This window comes from Aquarana catesbeiana, linkage group LG04, assembly GCF_042186555.1.
Source record: "Aquarana catesbeiana isolate 2022-GZ linkage group LG04, ASM4218655v1, whole genome shotgun sequence".
Classification (NCBI taxonomy): Eukaryota; Metazoa; Chordata; class Amphibia; order Anura; family Ranidae; genus Aquarana; species Aquarana catesbeiana.
Genome location: NC_133327.1, coordinates 252,313,822 through 252,327,487, shown reverse-complemented (window position 1 = coordinate 252,327,487; position 13,666 = coordinate 252,313,822). Strand labels below are relative to the sequence as shown.

The window sequence follows — 13,666 nt, the reverse complement described above, 5'->3', positions numbered from 1 at the left end:
ACCCCAAAGCATCCTCCCCATGTTGAGGGCATGTGGCCTGGTATGGACCAGAATTTGGGGGGTGCTCTCTCATCCCCCCTTTTCCTGCGGCCTGCCAGGTTGTGTGCTCGGATAAGGGTCTGGTATGGATTTGGGGGGGCCCTACGCTATTCTTTTTTTAATTTCGGCGCAGGGTTCCCCTTAAAATCCATACCAGACCTGAAGAGCCTGTTATGGATTTTGGGGGGACCCCTACGCCATTTTTAAAAAAACATTTACGCAGGGTTCCCCTTAATATCCATACCAGACCTGAAGGGCCTGGTATAGATTTTAGGGGGATCCCCACACACTTTTGTTTATTTTGGGAGGGGTTCCCCTTAATATTCATACCAGATCCAAAGGGCCTGTTAATGGACTGGGGGGGGGACCCATGCCGTTTTTTTCAATGATTTTTATCTGTATTGCTGGGATCTGACAATTCATTAGAGCCGTGAGCAGATTTAAATGACTTTTTTTCATGTCATGTCAAAAAACGGGAAAAATACGCTACTTTACAGGCATACTAAGGACACCCCCCAGGCATGATATTTAAAGGAATATTTCATTTTTATTGTTTCACTTTAGGCATTATTAAAATCACTGCTCCTGAAAAAACTGACATTTTTAAAACTTTTTTTTGCATTAATACATGTCCCCTGGGGCAGGACCCAGGTCCCCAAACACTTTTTATGGGAATAACTTGCATATAAGCCTTTAAAATGAGCACTTTTTATATTTGTGTCCCATAGACTTTAATGGTGTTCCCTTGTTTGTACAAATGTTTTGCCTGTTCACATGTTCTGGTGCGAACCGAACCGGGGGGGTGTTCGGCTCATCCCTATTCATTAGTAGTATCAGAAATCTATTATGGCTGACAACGCAATGTTTTATTTATTGTCACTATTAATACTTCTTTACTGAAATTATATTGAAATGATCAATGCTAACAGCAAGGTTGAGGCTTCCTACAATCGGTTTTGAGTGATGGGGAAAGTGATGGATTACCACACAGAAAGGCATGAATTAAGATTGCACTTTTCAGTGTAAAACAATTAGGGATAGAAGCTAGTACCTATTGTTAGCAATTATTTTCATGGTTCATACAATGTTGCTTTTCGGTCTTTTTTTTGTTTCAGAAATGATTGTAATCACAGACCAGTTTGAGGAACAAAAATTACCTCCACTGAGGCTTTTGACATCCTACATCATGTTCTCTCTTCTCTAAATGTCTATTGTATATGAAACCTATATGAGTTGATACTCATATAAAAAATAAAACAATTCCTAGATAAGCTTCTGTAAAATGCTTTTCAGTTATTTTCTAACACTATTTAAAAAAATAGTGACTAACAGCCGTAGCTGTGCATATTTCCCTATGGGAGAGGGGAGGGGTCCATTCCCTCCACTCAGGTCTCAGATTGCACTCAACTCTTCTGTCTATGCTGTGCAGTTTGTGATGTCAGATCCCGGTCCACCACCACCGAAACATGCAGCCTCTTACTAATTGAATAGACCCCAAATTATAGGCTGTCTAAAAAGCACTCTGTATCAAGGATCATCCACCCAAAGCTTTGAAACTATTGGCAACATTGGCAAGGATCTCAGATGCAAGAGGATTTAGAGGTACTCAGGATTCATAGAGCACATCAGCAGGAACTTAGTACAAACACTTCACCTTCGCAATACATGTTAATCCTGGAAAAAACAAACAAACGGCATTCCATAATGCAACCTGTTGTTTTTATTGTACTAATCAGCTGTGTCTACACATAGGAAAGTCAAACAATCACATGTAATTAATCCAGCATCACCATCGGTGAGCCTGAATTCACCTATAATTTGGGGTCTATTCAACTGGTAAGAGGCTGCATGTTTCGGTGGTGGTGGAATTCACTGAATTCAAAGTTAAATTACACGTTGAGGAAATACAGCCCATTGCAGCTGTGGAGTTGTGTTTGAACTCCCTTGGATTCATCTGTTTTTTTACTTATTTGAATTTTATGAGATTATATATTGCATCATCAGAGTAGTGGTGGAATTGACTGGACTATATACATATATTTATTTGAACTTTATGTAAAGTGCATTTAGAGTAATTTTATTTTATTGCATCATTGGAATGGTGGAGAAACCCCACTGAGAACAACATAAGTAACAACTAGCATAGTACCCTGTGATGCACCAAGCATAGTGCACGATTAAATGTGAGTGTGTTTCTGGTCTGCATTTTTTTTTTTTAAAAAGTTATTTTACAGAAAACACTATGATATTTTTTCATTATATTTCCGCATTGGTCTCCGGATATTGATGGCCCTGTGAGATGACATCTACTGTATAATATAGCGGACCCATTATTTCCCTTAAAGGGACAGATGCAATCTTTGACCAAATGTTGACTAGGTCAATTCCATGGTAAGCTGCTAGTGGTGGAGTAAGTGTCACAAAGAATAGTGATTTCACATGGTGAAGCATCACTAAAAAAAATACCGAGAGTGAAGCAGGATCACATTTGCACAAGGTGTATAGCCACGTCATATATAAACAATTAATCAATGTGTTGGATATCTACGTATATGTGCAGTTTTATTAATTTGGGGGCAGTGCAGTATATGTTATATGTTATTTTATCTGCTCTGTGGAAGTTGCTTTAATTGCACTCCTCCTCCTTACCAGTTAGACTCAGACTTTTCCTTCTCTCATTCACGTTCCATCTTCTTCTCCTTTCTAATTCCTCGCCCAACCCTTCTATTTGTGGCCAAGGCTTCAGACACACAGGCGCTCAACCCTGTAAAGCATGGAGAGCCTATATAAGTGAATAGAGATGGCTGTATGGATTCACCTGTACAGCCAAGTTTGACAGGTACATAGGAACAGGTGCACAGCCTTGAACACACACTGTCTGCATTTGGGGCCATGCACCGGTTCCTGCATACCTGCTGTCTGTACAGCTGCTTGGTCTCTACTCACTTGTATTGACTGCCTGCACCAGTTCCATGATACTCCAAAAGGATAAATAAATGGCTCTTCATGCTGTACAGGGTTCTACACATCCGTGAATGAAGCCTAAAACGTCATACTTCTTGAGTGGAAACAAAGCAAAATTACTTACTTATGCACAAAAAATGTCATTCAGAAAAATGGCAGCAAGTGCTCTAGACTGAAAAGGGTCCAAATTTTAAATATCTGGTTGTAACAGAAGGCATTTTGTTCAAAGAAGGCCCAGACAGCAGTAAAAATGAATATGTGTCAGCAGGCAACAGAGAACCATGGTGGAGGTTCCTTGCAGGTTTGAGGCTATATTTCTGCATATAAAGTTGTGAATTAGGTCAGAATTAATGGTTTCCTTAATGCTAAAAAATTACAGATACTTGTCTATCATGTCTTACTATCAGGGAAGCCCAAATTCATTCTGCAGCAGGAGACTGGCCCCAAACATACAGCCAAAGTGATAAAGAACTATCTCCAGTGAAATAAAGTCCTGGAAGAGCTGGTATGCCCCTGAGTCCTGTTTTAAATAACAATGTCATACATATTTTGGGCACCGCATTACTTTGAGAATATGAGGTTTTGTCTGTCAACCTTGAAGCTTGCAGCACACACATGTAAAGTTTTTTTTTTTTCTAGCGCTGAGTTTTTTTATTATTTTGTTGAAATATCTCTGAGTCTATCTGAATTGAAAAGACAGAAGTAAGTGAGACAGCCTAAATCCAAAGAACTGCATTGATCCTGTTAAAGGCAAAGGGTGGGAACACTAAGCCCGGGTTCACACCTATACGAATTAGATGTGCGTTTCCCCACATCTAATTCACATAGCAGGAGAATGTGACTGGCTCCCTATGGAGCCGGTTCACATATTTCCGGGGCGGCTGCGGAGCGCACTGCACAAAAACGCTGTGCATCTTTTCAGGGCCGAATTCAGGCATAGAATCAGCCCTGAAACGGGGAACAGGGATGCACAGCGCTCTTGTGCGATCCGCAAAGCGTTATAGTGTGAACCCGGGCTGAATATTAATTTACTTTTTAACCTTTAATTCATTTATCTCCTTTTTATAATTTTTGCATACAGTCTAGACTAGATTTTATATATTTATAAATATAATATTTTAGTGTGTTCTTCATGATGAAAAACCTTGTATGTACAAATAATAACTGTGGGTAATATTAAAATAAATTCATGTTAAAGATGAGTTTTATTGTATTCCAGCTGGAAATTAAGTGGTTTGAAGAAAACATCAGTAGTGTAAAATGAACAATCTGATACTGTTCCTTAACTTCTGTGCCTTTAATTAGGACAGCTTTTAAAAGGCAAAATAGTTTTAAACAAATCATATTTAACTGATTTTAAGTTAAGTCTTTAAAGCTAAACTCCATTGTACAACATCCTCATATAAAGTTTGTTAAAATCCCTGTAATGTACATTAATCACCCAGAGGAGAATGATTTTTTCTCAACAAAAGTTGAGTTACTCTTTAAATAATTTAGCCATTACTGTGTTTTTACTATATGTTTAAAATCTTTGATTTACAGATAAACATGAAAATTCCCACAGCACTATGCATGAGACTCAAAAGACATCATCCGATTTCAGGCAGACTGGCTGTCACTGAAACCTCAGACTGAGCCATCCAATAAAGCAGTGGTTCTCAACCTCGGTCCTCAAGTGCCCCCAAGGGGCCATGTTTTGGGAACTTCCCTTAGATAAAATAGCTCTTATCAATACCATGTCATTGATATTGATTTAAAGCAGTGCAAAGTAAAGGAAAACCTGAAAACATGGCCCGTTGGGGATACTTGAGGACTGAGGTTGAGAACCACTGCAATAATGGATGAGTCACTGAGAAGAGTCATTTACTGCTGTAACAATGTCAGTGCAGGAAAAATGAGTGTTACTATACATTAAGTGGCGGTTCACACAGGGGCAACCCTACTTACAGCACGACTTTGCAAGCCGAATTTGGGGGCGACTTCAGCGTGACTTTGCGCAACTTACAACTCGACTTAAAGTTGCCTCCAGGGCAGGCGATTTTGGCTGTGGCCAATCACAGAATAATCAGCTCCGTGGGAGGGGGTTGCCTGGGTAACCGTGGGAAGTACCTGGGTAAATTATTTTATTTTTCCTGTAAGGTCGCTTCAATATAGATGGAGATCTGACTTGGAGAAAACTTCCATTGAAATCTATGGGTACAAGTTGCCTAGAAGTCGCCTTGAAGTGTTACAGGAACCTTTTTTGAAGTCAGAGCAACTTCAGTAGCGTACATTAAGACAGCTCTCATTTACTTCTATGGCATTTCTTATGTCCAGCAACTTGGGGCGACTTGAGGACTTACAAGTTGGATCCCAAGTTGCTGTAGTGTGAACCGGCACTAATTATACACATAAAAACACATGGAATTGCGAATGGAGATGTATAAATCCAGCAGTAAAGAGAAGATTAAAGCTCCATATTCTGGCTCAGGGGAAGATTAATTATTATTATTATTATTATTATAACAATAATGAATTAAAATATATACAAAAAAACGATACTTTTCCTATATAAAGCAGATACTACAACAGATCTGTTACTGCACCAAGTAAAATGTTTCAGTGAATGTGCAGTGAACTGTAAAATTGTCACCATTTCACACTGAAGAACATATATTGGTAAATGTAAGTGAAGGCTGAATGAATGCATTTTGATTGTTGATTTTTTTTACCAGAGAGAGTGATTCACCAGTGAATGTGCCACCAATATATAACAAATGTCACATTCGCTGCTTATAAATAAGCCCAAAGATAATACGAGAACACATTTCTTGAGACAGGTTTGCAAACAACATGTACTGTATATTATAGAGATCAGAACTTTCTCTTTGATCAGCTTATCTTTCTCAATTTGTATTCTGGACACTAGATGGCGACAAACACATACAATAGTATTATTGAAAACTCCTAACTCATTGAAAGAAAAATACTGCCTTTGATTTGTCACCCAAATAGCAACTGCTTTATGTTCCACAAATACAACTATTTAAAGTTCAACTCCAGCAAATAAAACAAAGCAGCATTTAAACATTGGTTTGTCAAAGACATATTACAACATCATGACTGTACCATCTTTTAGGTGGGCAATAATATATGTAATATGTCAAGACAATCAAAGGCATTTTGAGAATAAAAAAGATTTTTTTGAAAAAAAAAAGCTAATGACTGCAATTGTTTTATAAATTGGTCTCCTCTATCCGTTAAAGTGAGGTGGGCAGATACACATCCAATCAATTTTTTCTGCAAAGAAAAAGTCTCAGTACAAGCATTTGAACTTTTGAAGGATGTCAAGCAGGGACAAGAATGAACATCATACAACATCATTACCTGTCTACGTTTGGCCCTTAATGAACCAGGACGTGCTGAGTCCTGTGTCAGGCATTCGGGGACAACTTAATACAGACTTATCTTTCACATTTAGGAACATATTATTATTATTATTATTATTCAGGATTCTTATAGTGCTAACAAAAAGAAGGCAGACATTATAGTTACATTACAATTTGGTACAGGAGGAATCAGAGGGTCCTGCTCGTTAGAGCTTACAATCTAGGTGAACCGAGTTTGTGTTCACTAAAAAGAATTATGGTGCATTTTTTTTTTAATAAATACATTGATAAACATTTGCATAACCATGAGATGCACAAAATGGAAAGTACCAAATCTTAATTCTATAGGCTATTTACAAAATAAATGGTTGGAGGATTTTTCACAACCGTCAACCATACGAAAAATAGCAAAATTGGTTTTGAGGTACAACATGGCAATGAAAAGTTAAATCCAAATATATATACACAGGTGCAGTTAATTTATTTCAGTAATTTTATTCAAAAAGTGAAACTCATATAATTTATTTAGATGTGTGATATATTTCAAGCATTTCTCTCTTTTAATTTTGATGATTATGGCTTACAGCTAGTGAAAATCCAAAATTCAGTATCTCAGTATCAAAATTTGAATATTGCATAAGACCAATTAAAAAAAAGATTTTTAAATAGAGAGATGATGGCTTACTGAAAAGTATGTCTATGTACAGTATAGTATGCACTATACCAATACTTGGTCAGGGCTCTTTTTGCATGAATTACTGCATCAATGCGGCGTGGCATGGAGGCAATCAGCCTGTGGCACTGCTGAGGTGTTATGGAAGCTCAGGTTGCTTTGATAGCATCCTTCAGCTCCTCTGTATTGTTGGGTCTGGTGTCTCTCATCTTCTTCTTGACAATACCTCACAGATTCTCTATGGGGTTTAGGTCAGGTGAGTTTACTGGCCAATCAAGCACAGTGATACCATGATCATTAAACCAGGTAGTGGGACTTTTAGCAGTGTAGGCAGGTGCCAAGCCTGCTGGAAAATGAAATCAGCTTCTCCATAAAGCTGGTCAGCAGAGGGAAGCATGAAGTGCTTTAGAATTTCCTGGTAGAGGGCTGTGCTGACTTTGGACTTGATAAAACACAGTGGACCAACACCAGCAGATGACATGGCTCCCCAAATCATCACTGACTGTGGAAACTTAGATACATAGTTAGTAAGGTTGAATGGATGGACACAAGTCCATCCAGTTCAACCTGAGTGAGCACCCACATTGCATCCAATCAAGATGTCCATCCACTATATTATTATTTTTTACATATTTAAGGTACCCATGTAGCACCATCAACCTATGCAGCTCTCCACACACACCCACACCAGTCCCCACCCCCAAGGGGTCTGCTATCCAAGGTCCCCAACTCACACCCATACACCAGGGCCAATTTTTGGACAGAAGCCAATAAACCTAACAGCATGTCTTTGGAGTGTGGGAGGAAACCAGAGTACCTGGAGGAAACCCACACAGGCACAGGGAGAACATGCAAACTCCAGGCAGGTAGTGCCATAGTTGGGATTTGAACCAGCGACCCTATTGCTGTGAGGTGAGAGTGCTAACCACTACACCACTGTGCTGCCCAAACTGGAACTCATGCAACTTGGATTCCGTGCCTCTCCACTCTTACTCCAGACTCAGGGACCATGATTTCCAAATAAAATGTAAAATTTTCCACAGTCCGTGATGATTTGGGGAACCATGTCATCTGCTGGTGTTAGTCCACTGTGCTTTATCAAATTTTCACATGTGGTGAAAATTTCATGTCAATAGCACCATTAGAAATATATTTACCTAGAAAAATGGTGACGTGTTCAATACTTATTTTACCCGCTGTGTGTGTGGCAGCTGGGGATTCAAAATCCCTCCTTTTATGTTGCCAGATATATGTGTTACGCAGTCTGCAAGAGGTTAAATAAACCTAGCATTGTATATACAGTATATTTGTTAGGTGCATGCTAAATGATGAGTCAGTGTTAATTTACAGATATTTATTACTTCTCACTGAGATAACAGGACTCCCCCTGACAATATCTTAATCGATCTACTCTCCTGAAGGATGGTGCCATCTTTGTTTAGGCATCATTCAGCATCAGTATCTACTCCCTGGCATGAGATGCTGGCTCAGAGATAACACGGGCATGTAAATGTTGGTGCTTGTGCGGTTCTTGGCTGTGTTCACAAATATTTGACACAAATCATTCTCTATTGCAGCCTCTCATTGTTGACTTGAAAAAGTTAACAATGTTGCAGTTAACAAAAGTTACTGTTTTTTTTTTGGTTTTTTTTATGACAATGTAGCTGTGTATTGTGACATATCAATAATGTATTCTCTTTATTTGTACAGTGACTGAAGGGTTCAACTAAAAAAATACACATCTGGTAATGTTAGAAAGATGATGAAATAGGATGAATGTGATGTGAATGCAAAACCATCCTGCAATGTGAAGGTTAGGAATACATTAGGGTTTTAGCTGCCCTATGCTGTAAGACGAGCTGAACTTTCTGTGATTCCAGCTAAGTAATGAGTAGACTTCGGGCTCTGCGCCAGTTGTTATCCTTTGTCCTAAGTGTCTGTTTGCAGCTTCCTGACTGGAAAAAATCTAAAAGATTTGCAGCTAGGAGTCAGGAATGTGTTGTTTGCTGAATTGGCAGCCAGCCAAATTCTTCTTTAAGGGTCGCTATATATATACATTGCATGGCTTTTATTAAAAGAATGTATGTTAAAGTGCTTTTTAATAATATTAATGGATAAATATGTTTAAAGTTGAACTCCAGGGAAAATTCAAAACCACCCTAAGGTACCATTAAATGCAGTTTTATTTACCTTATCTCTCCCTTCTGTAGGCTTCTCTCTCTCTCCATGCAACTGGTTCCCCGAAGCTGGTTCGTCCATTGGTCACACTCTAATATTATCACATACAATGCAGGACCAACAGACCTGTATGCAAGTGAAGTCGCCAAGGGCCCACCCACAATCTGGTGCGTCAGGCTGTTCTCCTAAACAAAAACAGGCCTCTAACTCTTGCTATGCAAGGGAACCTTCAATGCAAGGCTATTTTTTTTTAATTTACCTGGAGTTCACCTTTAACCCCTTTACAATGGAGCCAGCCCTTTTAAATGGTCTGTGACCACTAGCGGTGGTAGGAGGGGCTCCAGGTCATGCAGCACTATGATTGGCTGCACAGTGATGAGGTTTTTGGGAGCCAGTCCCAATTGTTGGCAACAGATCATGAGCTGTCGGTGAAACCTCACAGTTACACAGTGAGTCAAGTTGAAAAAAGACACAAGTCCATCTAGTTCAACCAATAGAAAGGGGAAAACAAACAAAAAAATGATTTTACAATCCTATATACAGTACACAATCCTATACCCAGAGTTGATCCAAAGGAAAGCAAAAAACCCCAGCAAAGCATGAACCAATGGGTAAGCAGGGAAAAAAGTTCCTTCCTGATCCCCCGAGAGGCAATCGGATCCCTGGATCAACTTTACCTATAAATGTCAGTACCCAGTTATATTATGTACATTTAGGAAAGAATCCGGGCCTTTTTTAAAGCAATCTACTGAGCTGGACATTTTCACAGCTCTTACTGTGAAGAAGCCTTTTTGTATTTGGAGATGAAATCTCTTTTCCTCTAGACATAAAGAGTGCCCCCCTTGTCCTCTGTGATGACCTTAATAACTCAACACCAAGTTCACTATATGGACCCCTTATACATGTTGATCATATCCCCGCCTTTATCTCCTTCACTATATGGACCCCTTATACATTTATACATGTTGATCATATCCCGCCTTTATCTCCTCTTCTCCAGAGGTAATAAATTCAGTTCCTCTAATCTATCCTCATAGCTGAGCTCCTCCATGCCTCTTATCAGTTTAGTTGCCCTTCTCTGCACTTTCTTCAGTTCCTCGATAGCCATTTTGAGAAATGGTGCCCAAAACTGAACTGCACTGAGGTGTTACTAATAATTTGATTTTGATCAGTTCTGAGAGCATCACTTCAACATGCCCCCAGAACAACACAGCAATACATATGTGCAGTATGTGGATGCTAAGACCCACCTGCCATGCTACTGCATATATATTTTCCAGCACAACTGGTAACTAATCCCAGTTCTGTCATTATACGTATTATGTCATTTTTTTTTGTTTTGGATATAGCCCTGGGAAACTGCCTGTTATATAATCATTTATCAAAGTCCAAATGCCAATGTGCCTTTTGGTGTAATAAATGTTTACTCACTAACCACGACCACTCCAACCCCTCTATGAATACCACTCTACCAACACAGGCACCTCTGCCATATAAGCCTCTAATGGGTTTTGTCTACCACTAACAAGACACTAAGCCACAGCTTATATGCCCTTCAGCACTGGATTTGTATTTCAAGATGAAAAACACTGGGGTTGATCTACTAAAACTGGAGCCTGCAAACTCTGGTGAAGCTGTACATGGTAGCCAATCAGCTTCTAACTTCAGCTTGTTCAGTTAAGGTTTAACATAAAACCTGGAAGCTGATTGGTTTTCTGTGCAGAGCTACACCAGATTTTGCACTCTCGTTTTACATCAAATCAATCCCACTGTTCTCTTAAATCTCTTCTGCCTTCCACAGTGATTTGCAAGAGTGTGGTGGGACCAATTCACCCCACCTTTGTTTGAAACAGAGATGCACTGCCAACAGCCATTTCTCAGGGGGCCACATCCTCGCTAGAAATATTCCTACAGTGGTTGAAGACAGTATGCTTGGTGTGCCAAGAAAGGGAAAAAATTTAGAATCTGAACTGTTGCAAATTGGATCTATAATCATCTGTTCATCTCTACTAGCTCACATTCAGAAAAGGGATATGTCTCCACCTGTTATTCTTTGCCAATGTCTTCTTCTTTCTATGTCACTGGGAGTTAGTGTCATGAGAAGACCTGGTCCCAACAAATTCCTAACCGGAATGGAATTAATCTTTCTAGTACCAATGTGTCTATATTTATGTTACCGTGAACTGTTAGACAGGACAATTTCATTTGTTGCAGCCTGGCTAGTAAGTTGAGGTTGAGCTTGGAATTCTTCTTTGATGTTGTTTGACTTCCATGCCTTGCTGTTAGAGTATAACTAAAAGCAAAGCTTTTTTTTTTTTTTTTTGTTAGGCAGATTCACTCTCTCCATTTGTCCTATTTACCATTATCATTGAAAGTGAAAATAAAATAAAATCCCAACTTTTGGGTTGTCCCCAGAAAAGTAATAGAGGGGAAATCCTCCAATGGGGACACTAGTTCTGGTGACCTGTGTGTCCCCAATAAATTTCTCAATTTGTTTGGCCATGGGACAGGAAGTGAAGTAAAATCTCAGCAATGGGACACAGATGACGAAAAAAAAAAAATCTGACATGGGTTATAACCCTCCTATACTCTATCCAAAATGAAAAAAAAAGTTTTGCCCATAGTTCTACTTTAAGGCCAGTTATAGGTTGGGGCAGTTGCAGTTTATCTGTACTGTTGTTTTTTTTTGGTGAGGGGGGCGCACTGGACACCTTTACTGCCATTGTGCTATTTGCTGGGTGTCCAGTGAGCCCCTGTGCCTTTAAGGAGGAGAGGGCTCCTTCCAGGCATACCTGCCCTAAATCTATCCAGTATTATATAAGTGCTCCTACTATGGAGGCTCTCAAAATTTATAGTTTTAGGACTGCAGATAATACTGGGGTGCCTTGTTGTGGCCTCTGCAGTTTACGCATGTATTTGCAAATGTATGCAAATGAAACCCCTGGTTTTTAACGTGAACTATTAGACAGGACAGTTTGATTGTTTGCAGGCTAGCTGGTAAGTTGAAATCGCATTAAAAACGCTGCGCTATCAAAGGTATAAGCAAAAAGCCTCTGAACTGGTAAAAATATATCCTCTACACCGTGGTAATAATAATGTATAAAATATATAATGAAAAATATATAAAATGACATGTGCTTAACCACTTCCCTACCCGCCCATAGTCATATGACGTCCCCAGATGGGATCTCCCATCCTGGGTGGACGTCATATGACGTCCTGGGATTCCCGGGCGTCTAGGGGGCGCGCGCGCGCCGCCGGGAGCGCGCGCGTGCGCCCGCCGCGTTCCTCGGGACCCGGTGCGTGTGCCCGGCGGCCGCGATGTCCGCCGGGCACCCGCGATTGCCCGTTAACCGGGCCGGCATGTGGATCTGTGTGTGTAAACACACAGATCCACAGCCTGTCAGCTCTGAGGAGAGCGATCTGTGTTCCCAGAACGGAGGAACACAGATCGGTCTCCTCCCCTAGTGCGTCCCCTCCCCCTTCAGTTAGTAATCACTCCCTAGGAAACACATTAACCCCTCCCCGCCCCCTAGTGGTTAACCCCTTCACTGCCTGTCACATTTACACAGTAATCAATGCAATTTTATAGCATTGATCGCTGTATAAATGTGATTGGTCCCAAAAATGTATCAAAAGTGTCCGATGTGTCCGCCATAATGTCGCAGTCACCAAAAAAAATTGCGATCGCCGCTAAAAAAATAAAAAAAATTTTTTTTTTTAAAAATGCCATAAATCTATCCCATATTTTGTAGACGCTATAACTTTTGCGCAAACCAATCAATATACGCTTATTGCGATTTTTTTAAACAAAAATATGTAGAAGAAAACGTATCAGCCAAAACTGAGGAAAAAATTTGTTTTTAAAAAAAAAAATTGGGATATTTATTATAGCAAAAAGTAAAAAATATTGTGTTTTTTTCAAAATTCTTTTGTTTATAGCGCAAAAAATAAAAACCGCAGAGGCGATCAAATACCACCAAAAAAAAGCTCTATTTGTGGTGAAAAAAGGACGTAAATTTTTTTTTGGGTACAACGTCGCACGACCGCGCAATTGACGTTTAAAGTGCGACTGCGCTGAAAACTAAAAATTGGCCTGGGAAGGAAGGGGGTGAAATTGCCCTGTATTGAACCGGTTAATAGCTGCAAGCTGTGTCTCATAAACCATGTAAAAATACTAAAAGCGCATTAAAATAAATTAATAAATTAATAAATAAAATTTTATAATTCCAGTATTTGTATCTATTTCAATGTCCACGGACTTATTTGCTTTAAAAAATGTTTTTATCACTATATGAATGCACATTGTCACTTTATTATTGGGCTATTAAGCACGTGTCACTTTACATATTTTTTATTATATATTTTATACATTATTATTACCACGGTGTAGAGGTATATTTTTTCCAGTTCAGAGGCTTTTTGCTTATACCTTTGATAGCAC

The 13,666-nt window shown here is 39.4% G+C and overlaps 1 protein-coding gene across 2 annotated transcripts in view; it reads right to left on the bottom strand.

Moving 5' to 3' along the window:
• Positions 1-13,666, bottom strand: part of FGF12 (fibroblast growth factor 12) — a 648,489-nt gene that overhangs the window by 474,868 nt on the left and 159,955 nt on the right. The window lies entirely within an intron of this gene.